The sequence below is a fragment of the Phascolarctos cinereus genome, unplaced genomic scaffold, assembly GCF_003287225.1.
Source record: "Phascolarctos cinereus isolate Bilbo 61053 unplaced genomic scaffold, phaCin_HiC Scaffold_1;HRSCAF=81, whole genome shotgun sequence".
Classification (NCBI taxonomy): domain Eukaryota; kingdom Metazoa; phylum Chordata; class Mammalia; order Diprotodontia; family Phascolarctidae; genus Phascolarctos; species Phascolarctos cinereus.
In genome coordinates, this window is record NW_027555514.1 from 264,928,514 (window position 1) to 264,940,134 (window position 11,621).

At 35.6% G+C, this 11,621-nt stretch overlaps 1 non-coding gene across 1 annotated transcript; it reads right to left on the reverse strand.

Annotated features, from left to right (window-relative positions):
* Positions 1–7,166: 7,166 nt before the first annotated feature.
* Positions 7,167–7,275, reverse strand: LOC144455184 (U6 spliceosomal RNA). Its single transcript, XR_013483897.1, has one exon. It is a non-coding gene; the product is annotated as a U6 spliceosomal RNA (small nuclear RNA).
* Positions 7,276–11,621: the final 4,346 nt, after the last annotated feature.

The following is an 11,621-nucleotide window of genomic DNA, read 5'->3' on the forward strand; positions in this document are numbered from 1 at the left end:
ATTATTCTGAGAAGGGGCCACAAGCTTTATCAGACCATCAAAGGAGTCTATGACACAAAAAGGGCTAAGATCCTTTGTTCTATATACACCCGGCCACGTCTGGTCATCATTCCGCATGTTATCTTGGGTGCCGTATCACAGATTTTCACTTAGCCAACCGGAGGGTGATATGGAAGAATCCAAATGTGATCGTTTCATTGTCATAAATGATGAGAACAGATCACTAAAAATATGTTAACATTTCTGTTTTGTTTCACATCTCTTTATCGTTCTACTTTTATCTGTCAATGCTCTGGGGATGAATTATCTTAATTAGGTCTCAAAAGAAGCTTTCTCATGCTTTCTTTTTCCTCTAACATTTTCCAATATTTAATGTGCAAATAGTGTCCATTATTGGACAGTCATTTTGTATTAAGCTATATTCAGTCCCACTTATGCTTAAGATGGCATTAGAGGAGCCCAGCTCTAGCATGTATACTTCAGCAATGGTCTAAAAAGAACACCACATTAAATAGTGATCAAGATATCCAAAGACAAATAGTAAGCTCCTCTATCCAAACTTAGGATTACACAAAAAGAAAGCTGAATCCCACCAGGGAAGTCAATGCAAGCTAGTGTAGATAGGTCAGAACTAATCAATTTATATACGCAGAAGAGACGCAAAACAATTTTTCAGAGAAGGCACTAGTAGCTAAGGGGATGTGATGGTGACATGATAGAGAACCAAGAAAGATAGTCTTCAGAGTCAGAAGGTACAAGAGGTCCAGAAAGAGTACTGAGAAAAAGCCCACTAGATTTAGCAATCAAGAGATAATTGGGAGTTCTGCCCAGATTGCTGTTTGAATGGAAGCAGGCAAGAGCTTCTATACACCTAATGTAGCAAACACCAAAAAAACAGCATCAAATGATACAACATAAAGAAATCCAATGAGACACTACAGTGTCTCCAATGAGACTATGTACATAATGTAAAGAAATCCAACGAGACTACAGAAGTCTACAGGCAATAGCAAAGAAGGAGCACAAGAAAAGCTAGCTCCAGCACAGGCAAAGAAGAGGGAGACTTCCCAGAAGAACCAAAATTGGCCCAGAGGCCCAGAAAGCTCCGCACAAGGAAATGCCATTGTGTGGCCCTTGGAAGCCATTGAGAACAGCAGCAACCAGTTTGGATATGGAAATGCTCAGACTGAGACTAACCAGGTCCAGGGGCTCTAAGGTGGGTAATACTGCCCTGAGATGTGCCAGATAACCAGCATGGCTTCATTCAGAGCATATCATGCCAGGCTGATTTCATTTTCTTTTCTGACAGTATTAGTAGATGACAGGTTTTGCTGTGAGTACAGTTTACCAAGATTTCAGCAAAGCTTCAATAAAGTATCTCGTACAATTTTGTGGAAAGATATAAATTAAATAATAATATGATCAGATGGATTCAGAACTTGTTAGAATGCCAGACTCAAAGAATAGTTATTAATGGTTCGCTGTCAAAGTGGCAAGAGGACTCCAGGAGAGTAGTCCAGGGATCTGTGCTTGGCTCTAAGTTGTTTAATGTCTTCCTTGATCAATGATTTGAATAAAGGTATAGATGGTATGCTCATTAAATTTGCAAATGACACAAAGATGGGAGGGATAGCTAACATAGTAGAAGAGTCCAGATCCAAAAGGATTAAATACCAATCAAGGTTCCAGTACTGAAATGAATCTAACAAGGTGAAATTCAATAGGCATAAATGTAATATCTTCCACTTACACACACACAAAAAATTAACTTCACAAGTAAAAGAGGCCATGGATTGATGGCACTAATCTACATTCAAGGTCCCCTACGGCCTTACCTTTCTAGCCTTTTCTCATGTTGCTTCCTTCCATATAGTATAGATGTCCCAGCCAAACTGAATTATTTGCTGTCCCCACCATACGGCCTACCTTTTATTTTTCCATCCCCATACACTTGGTTCATGTTTTTCCCTATGTCTGAATTTTCTCCATCTGTTGAATTCCTATCTTTTAAAAATATATATATACTTATCTATTTCATTAAATATTTCCCAATTACTTGTAAAACAATTTTAACAATCATTTTTTAAAATACTGAGTTCCAAATTCTCTCCCTCCCTTCCACGCCTTCCCCCTCCCGAAGAAGGCAAGAATTTGATATAGATTATATGTGTGCAGTCATACAAAACATATTTCCATATTAGCCATGTTGCAAAAGAAAATACACACACATAATAAAACAAGGAAAAAAAAGTTTAAAAAGGTATGCTTCAATCTGCATTCAGAGCTCATCAGCTCTCTCTCTGAAGGTGGATAAGCATTTTTCATTATGGATTTGTTGGAACTGTCTTGGTTCACTGTCTTCATCAGTGCAGGCTAAGTGTTTCACAGCTAATCATCCTTACAATATTACTATTACTGTGTATAATGTTCTTGTGGTTCTGCTCACTTCACTCTGCACCAGTTGATAAAAGTCTTCCTAGGTTTTTTGGAAGCCATTTCCCTTGTCATTTCTGATGGCACAATAGTATTCCATTGCAATCATGTACAATAACTTGTTCAGCCATTCCCCAATTAATGAGTATTCCCTCAATTTCCTATTTTTTGCCACCACAAAAAGAGCTGCTATAAATATTTTTGTACATACGTCCTTTTCCCTTTTATCTCTTTGAGATACAGACCTAGTAGTGCTATTGCTAGGTCAAAGGGTATGTGCATAGTTTTATAGCTCTTTGGGCAGAGTTCCAAATTGTTCTCCAGAATGATTGGACTAGTTCATAATTTCACCAACGGTGCATTAAGCATCCCCATTTTCCCACATCCCCTCCAGCACTTGTCATTTTCCTTTTCTGCCATGTTAGCCAATCTGATAGTGTGAGGTAGTTTCTCAGAGTTGTTTTAATTTGCATTTCTCTAATTAGTAGTGATTTAGAGCATTTTTCCATGTGACAATTGACAGCTTTGATTTCTTTTTCTGAAAACTGTCTGTTCAAATCCTTTGCCCATTTATCAACTGGGGAATGGCTCTTATTTTTATAAATTTGCCCCAGTTCCCTACATATTTGAGAAATGAGGCCTTTATCAGAGAAACTTGATGCAAATTCCCCCCCCCAATTTTCTGTTTTCCTTCTAATTTTGGCTACATTGATTTTGTTTGTGCATAATTTCATGAAATCAAAATTATCTATTTTACTCTTCATGACCCTCTTTATCTCTTGTTTAGTCACAAACTCTTTCCTTATCTGTAGATCTGACAGGTACATTTTTCCATGCTCCACTAATTTACTTATGTATACCCTTTATGTCTAAATCATTTATCCAATTTGACCTTATCTTGGCATATTTATGAGATGTTGGCCAATGCCTAATTTCTGCCAAAGTGCTTTCCAGTTTCCCCAGCAGTTTTTGTCAAACAGTGAGTTCTTGTCCCAAAAGTTTGGATCTTTAGGTTTATCAACACTAGATTAGTGTAGTCATTTACCACTGTGTATTGTGTACTTAATTTATTCCACAGATCCACCATTCTATTTCTTAGCCAGTACCAGACTGCTTTAATGATTATTGCTTTGTAATGTAGTTTCAAATCCCAATCTGCTAGCCTGCCTTCCTTCACATTTTTTTCCCCTTGATTGCCTTGATATTCTTGACCTTTTGTTCTTCCTTTTTCTTGTTTGTTTGTTTGTTTGTTTTTTTTGGGTTAGGCAATGGGGTTAAGTGACTGGCCCAGGGTCACGCAGCTAGTGTTGAGTGTCTGAGGCCAGATTTGAACTCAGATCCTCCTGACTCCAGGGCCAGTGCTCTATCCACTGCACCACCTAGCTTCCCCATGACCTTTTGTTGTTCCAAATGAATTTTGTTATTATTTTTCTATCTCTATAAAATAATTCTTCGGTAGTCAGATTGGTATGGCACTGAATAAGCAAACTGACTTAGGCAGAATTGACACTTTTATTATATTGCTTCAGCCTACCCATGAACAAGTAATATTTCTTCAATTGTTTAGATATGTTTTTTATTTGTGTGAAAAGCGTTTTGTAATTGTGTTCAGATAATCCCTGGGTTTGTCTTAGTAGGTAGACTCCCAAGTATTTTATATTATCTGCAGCTATTTTAAATGGAATTTCTCTATCTCTTGCTGCTGGGTTTCACTGATAGTACATAGAAATCCTGATCATTTGTGTGGGTTTTATTTTATATCCTGCAACTCTGCAGAAATTGTTATTTGTTTCTGCTAGTTTTTTAGTTGATTCTCTAGGGTTCTCTAAATATACCATCGTGACACCTACAAAGAATGATAGTTTTGTTTCCTCATTGCCTATTTTTATTCCTTCAATTTCTTTTTCTTGTCTCATGGCTATAGTAGCATTTCTAATACAATATTGAATAATAGTGGTAATAATGGGCAGCCTTCCTTTACCCCTGATCTTACTGGGAAGGCTTCAAGTTTATCACTATTGGAGACAATGATTGCTGATGGTTTTAGATAGATGCCACTTATCATTTTTAAAAAGGTTCCATTTATTCCTATGTTTTCTAGAGTTTTTAATAGGAATGGCAGTTGTATTTTGTCAAAGTCTTTTTCTGCATCTATTGATAATAATTATGATTTTTTAAAAAATTAATGTAGTCAGTCAAGCTCACATTTTTTTCCCCTAGTATTGAACCAGCTCTGCATTCTTGGCATAAATCCCACCTTGTCATAGTGTATGATCTTTGTGACATATTGCTGTAATCTCCTTGCTAGTATTTTATTTAAATTTTTTACGATATTCATTAAGGAAATTGGTCTATAGTTTTCTTTTTCTGTATTTGCTCTCTCTGGTTTAGTTATCAACACCATATTCGTGTCATGAAAGGAATTTGGTAAGACTCCTTCTTCACTTATTTTTTTTCCAAATAGTTTATATAGCATAGGGATTAACTGTTCCTTAAACGTTTGGTAGAATTCATTTGTAAATCTATCTGGTTCTGGGGATTTTTTCTTAGGGAGCTCATTTATGGCTTGTTCAATTTCTTATTCTAAGATAGGGTTATTTACATATTCTATTTCCTCTTCTGTTAATATGAGCAGTTTATATTTTTGTAAATATTCATTCATTTCCCTTAGATTATCAGTTTTACTGGTATAAAATTGGGCAAAATATTTCTTAATGATTGCTTTAATTTCATCTTCATTTGTGATGCATTCACTGTTTTTACTTTTGATACTACTAATTTCTCTTCTTTCATTTTTAAAAAATCAAATTAACCAATGGCTAATCTACTTTATTTTTTTTTCATAAAACCAACTTCTAGTTATACTTATGTACTATTTTTACTTTCAATTTTATTAATCTCTCCTTTGATTTTCAGGATTTGAATTCTGATCTTTAATTGGGGATTTTTAATTTGTCCTTTTTCTAGTTTTTTTTTTTAAAGTTGCTAATTCATTGATCTGTTCTTTCTTTCTTTTACTGATACATGTGTTTAGAGGTATAAATTTTCCCCTAAGTACTTTGACTGCATCCCAGAAATAATGGAATGTTGTCTTATCTTTGTCATTCTCTTTAATGAAATTATTGATCATTTTTATGATTTGTTCTTTGACCCACTCATTCTTTAAGATTATTTTATATTGTTTCAAATTAATTTTTAAATTATGCTTCCATGGTCCTTTGTTAAATATAATTTTTATTAAATTTGGTCTAGAAAAGGGGTGCATTTAACATTTCTGCTTTTCTGCATTTGTTGTGAGGTTTTTATGCCCTACTACATGGGCAATTTTTGTTAATATGGCTATACATGGCTGGGGAGAAGGTATACTTCTTTCAATTCCCATTCATTTTCCTTCAGAGATCTATCATATCTAGCTTTTCTGATTTTTCTATTTGATTAACTACATTGCATTAATGGAGGAGCCACCTCCAATAGGCAAAAACCTAGAGAAAGAGAATCATGTAATTTAGAAGCACTAGATAATAATGGCCCATATTTGTTTTGTACTTTTCATTTGCAAAACACTTTACACACATTATCTCATTTGATTCTCACTACAACCATGTGAAGAAGGCAGCCCAAGTATTAGTTTTTCTATTTTACAGATGAGGCAATGATACTCAAAGACATTAATTAATTTGAGCAAGGTCCCATAGCTAGTAAATGCCAGTTATGACTTGAACACACATCTTATGCATCTAAGCCCAATACAAGATGACTGAATTAGTGAAGACTTGATACATATGAATCAACAGATAACTACATAAATGCCTTTTGACAGACAAACAAAAAAGAGAGAGACAGAAATGGTTCCAGGTTCTTTTATTTCACTTCAATGGAACAACTATTTTACGTGGTAATAAACATGAGCAATCGCATCTTGGTGCCATGCAATGGTTCCAGCATTTACTAAAATAATAGTCAGAAAACTGACTGAAACAGAGGAGCAGATTAACTGAATACCACATGTAGTTTGGGAGTGAATGACAGCTCCTAAGGGCATTTTTCTCCCATTAAATCTATGTACTCAGTTGAATAATTTCACTCAAATGGTATGACATGTGGTCAAACTACTGATGTGTAATACATATGCTAATGTCAAACAAATCACTTTCTGGTAAAGAGAACAAGAAAAACATGTTGACTCAGAGGTAACGGTGTTTCTTAGAATTTCAGCAATATGTTTGAACTGCCTCACAGAGATACACTGGAAAAAACATGAATAAGGAAGGATTGCTTAACAATGAAGTGAAACTAATACCTACATAGGTATACATTTTAGTATCTTATGACATCTTTGCACATTACGTTTAATGACCAATACTGGGTCGCTGTCATGTAGTGAGTAATCTACTACAGAAAGTTAGTACCTATAGATAGGTGAACAAATGGGAAGAAGACATTCCAGGTCTTCAGAATAGCAAGACAAAAAGGTGGGCAAGTGGGAATGAGTATTGTCTCTGAAGAGTACTTGCTTAAATTGGACATCATTTAGTCCTGGGAAGGGTTGAGATCCCTATATTGGAGTCAAGACAATGATAATGATCTGGCTTTATGGTTACGAAATACACACACAAAGGGGTAGGAGTTACAGCTTTTACATTTGGTGGTTTTTTCTTTTTGCACATCAATCAATAGCTTGTCAACTTCACTACTGAATTTGTGCTTACTGATTTAGCTCTGATGGAACTACAGAACAAAGCATGAGCCTGTAGGGTAATTTAGTTCATCCTTATTCAGTGAACATGTTAATCTTCTCTGTACAATTCCAGTTTTTGTTCAGTGTGCTGCTGAAGTGAGAACTGTTATAATTCAATCTAACTCAACAAACATTGAAGAGCCGAGTATGTGCTAGACACTGGGGTTACAGTGCTAGAAATGTTTCCATCTCTGTCCTCAAGGAGCTTATATTCTCCTGGGAGAAATATGACACGTATACAGGTAAGTAAAATACAAATGAAAGGAATAACAAGAACAAAGGGGAAAGCCACATAAAGAATATTACAGAAATCTGATGAAGAGAAGACTTTCAGTTAGGAAATCAAGAAGGCTTCACTGAGGAGGTAGCACCCAAGCTGACCCTACAAAGAAGAGAAAGATTCTGAAAGGCAGAGATTAGCAGGTAATGCTCATGTGAGAAGGCCTCCCTGAATGCCCAGAGGCAGGAGATGGCACGTTGAGTGTGAGGATCAATTACCTGTCCATTCTGACTGGAATGTAGACTATGTTGAGGGATGTTACATGAAAAAAAGGTTGGAAAGGTAGATGAGAGTAAGTTTTCCAAAGGCCTTAAATGTCAGGCTAAGGAGATTATATTTTACAAGGTATGAAGAAAGGTGAGAGGTCTGGGCAAGGTACTGTCCCCTGTCTCTTTTACTTGACCTTTCTTGTTCCCCTTTTCTTCATAGAGCTCATGTTCCCAGACAGAAGTTGATTTTTAGGAAAAAGTGGTATATGTTATAACTTATTGGATATACTGGAGGTCCTAAAAAAAAGTATGAATTCTCCAAATAGGGTGGCCACCCATGGGCAGTTTAGGCAAAAAGCCAGAGAGTCAACCCACCTACAGTTTTCTCTGGCAGGTACAAGCATAACTCAGGAACACTCACAATCATGATGTTGATGTCTGAACTCTAAAGATATGTGTGGTCACTTTCCATTTGTCACAAGCTCTAAGAAACTGTTCTGAAAAGACGGCTGCACCATCAAACCAACCAGAGAGAGATGTCATGAGAGAACTTGCCCAAAAGCTCTTTCCTAAGGGTTGCAGGCAGGGAGGGGAAAGGGGGCCAGAAAGGAAAAGGCCCAGACTTGTGATTTTACCGGTGTAGAGAACACCCAGGGAAGAAACTCCTTCTTCTATGGCAGAGGGGTACCTGCTCTGCAAGTCATAGTTTTAGAGTTTAGGGCAACTTAGAGGTGGCCCAAGGTCACACAGTCACTGTGTATCAGAGTCAGGATTCTATCCATTAGGCTATTCTGCCTCTCTAAAGGTTGCGCAGGCCTGTGCTATAGTATGGTCTTTTTTATACAGTACAACAGTCTTAGGTTAAGTATGAAGGTAAATCAATTCTAGTAAGCTGGATGGGAAAAAGAAAAATACTAGGAGTGCCTATAGGCAGGTTTGCCCTGCTTCGATTAAATTCATTTAATATTTATTAAATATGTATTATGTCAAGTCACTGTAGCTAGGTGCACAAAGATTAAAGATAAGTCACTGACCTCAAGAAGTTTACAACCTAATGGGGAGGGGAAAAAAGTACAAATATACTACAAAGTAAAATGTGGTAAGAGTAAAGGAAAAGTCTAGAGAAAGTACTAGAAGAAAAATAACGAAGTAGAGCTCACTTTCACCTGGGAACGATCAGAGAATACTTCTCTGAAATGTTTCAGCAAGAAGATCCATGGAGTGAGTATGCTCAAGACATGGGTGGAGGGGGACAGGGGGTAGATAACCTGTGCAAATTGAAGGAAGCAAGAGAAGGAAGGCCAAGATGACCAAGAGTTTATGGTTCATTTTGGATGGAACATACAATGTGTGAAGGAACCAGATAAAAAGACATTCATTCAATTACATATGAGTACATTATCACAGTGGAAAGAACACCAACTTTGGAGTTCAAGGACCAGAGTTCAACTCCCAACCTCTGGCACTACTTGTTTGACATTAGACAAATCATATAACCTTCTTGGGACTCAGCTCCCTCATCTGCAAAATGAAAGGTTTGGATTAGATGAATATGCTGATGTTGGGGAAGATTTGCTATTTTTTTAAACCTACTGATAGCAATGCCACATCAAGATAAATTTTCAATATTACTGAGAGGTTTTTAAACAAAAATAATACAGTGTGAAAGTACTATATTGGACTTCGAAACAATAGAGGTCAATGGATACAGAATGAAACACAAGTCTACAAGGACTGGGTAAAAGTCTGGACTCTCTCGCAATTTGGATATAAGTGCTTCACATATGATCACTTGTATAAAGAAATATAAGGAAGGGCTACATAGAATTCTTCAAGTTGTTGAGAACAATCAATTCTTTAAAAAGTCCATTTTTTAAAAAGGAAAAGCTCTTTGCAAAATTGTGTGACAATGTAGAAGCAGAACACAGGGCACGTCTGTACAAAACACATTAGCTTTTTCTTTCTAAAGTACTTAAAGTATGTTTAAACTAAAAGAAGAAATGCTGGGGGGGTTTTAGTAGTAACAATAAAGATTAATCATTCATTTTTAATAAAAAAATTCTTCTAAAATGTACATATTTGCTGGGTATTTTGAAAAAAATGAGTTACCTTAGGGGGGAAACATTCTAAATTAATCAATAGCAGGACTTCAATTTTGTTTTCTGATCCCTATGAAAAAGTTAGAGTGATGGATAATAAATTTCTAAAATAATATTTTGGTGCTTCCATTTAAAAAAATACCTGCCCTGCAAATGAAATAGAAGTATTGTCTGCTTGTTGATCACCTGAACAATCAAAAAAGCTATTCTCATTTTATTTTAAAGATCCAGATATTTCTAAAAGTGAAGACAAAAGGAACCAATTTATAATAGACAAAGACAAAACATTTGGTTCTATTCCATGTAAAGCAGACTTGTCTTGGGATAGTACACAGAAACAGGCATTTGAACCAGAAAATAGTTTTGCTTTCTGGCATAGGTTGAATACAATTTTCCCTAAGAATGCAAATTTTGCTACCAATTGTTAAATCTTATTTATGTAAAACACGGTTTTCTGCTGTTATCTGTTATAAAGCCAAAATATCAGACTCAATTAGAAACTGAAAAAGAATTATAAGTCAGTTTTATCAGGATTTAAGAAACTTTACACCAAAAACAAACCCACTAATTATCATCACTATCATCATGATTTTATTTTGGTTATTATATTTAAGATATAAATGTGAAAACTGCAAATAATTATTATCAAAATTGTCCTATGTCATTATTTTATATTTAAGATTTGCTTTGTGTTGTTAAAACTATAATAAATACTTAATTTAAATTAAAAAAAACCAAACTAAACGTATTTGTATAGATTGATTTATGGAAGGCATGTGAGCTCTTGGAACAGTGAGAGACTTGAAGTAGAGAACAAGACATGAACTTTCAGACACAACCAATGTGTTAATTTCTTTTGTGTGACTATACTTACTTGTTACAAAAGAAGGCTTTTATTTTTCTTTTTTTGGGGGGGAAAGACTTAGAATGGGCAGCGATGGTGGTATCAGAAAAAGGAAGACAAGAAAGAAAAGAGTCTCAGTGAATGAGTACAGAAATAAAAAGAACATAGAGGGAAGTACAAAAGGGACCTAGACAAACAAGGCCGTGTTAGCATGACCATGTTAAATTTGAATAAATAAAAAAGAAAAAAAAGCTGCATGCAAGACAAAAAGTGTATCTTACACAAGTCCACAGTTTTCATTAGCAATTCTCTTTTTACTTTGCATAGTGAAAAATTTCTATTTGTTGATTGTTAAGTTTATAATAAAAAAGAAAAAAATGTTCAAGCATGTATGGGCTGTTACATTTTATTTTTTTTAGAAATGCTGTATAGGAAGTCTTTCCTGATACTCCTAAGTGGTTAGTGACCTCTCATTTTTCCAATTAGATTGCATTTTTGGTGTGGTTAAATGTTCTATTCCTTCAAGTTGAATATAAGCAGTTTGAGGGCAGAGACCATTTTTCATTTTGTGTTTGTGTCTCCTGTGCTTAGCACATAAGTGCTACTTAAATGAATTATAACACAAGTCTCAGAACAGGGGATTCAAACTAAAGTCTTCTAATTCTAAGTTCATATTCACGAGGGCATGTGCAAGATTTTCTGAAGTGACTAGGGATACAGCCTTTAGGTCTTCCTGTACAGATTTACACAGAATATTCAAATTTACCTGAATTCTACCTCTACAGGGACATCCTACATAGAAAAGTCACTGGGAAAAAAAAGTGGACCACAGATTTGAAACTGGAAAAGACCATCTAGTCCATCTCCTTCATTTCACAAATGAATAAGGAAACCTAGGCCCACACAGGGAAAATTACTTTCCCCAAGGTCAAACAGGTAGTAAGTGGCTGAGCCTGTATTAGAATCCAACCATCAAAAGCGTTCTTTCCAGGGCATCATGTTGCTTCCCTTCTTCAAT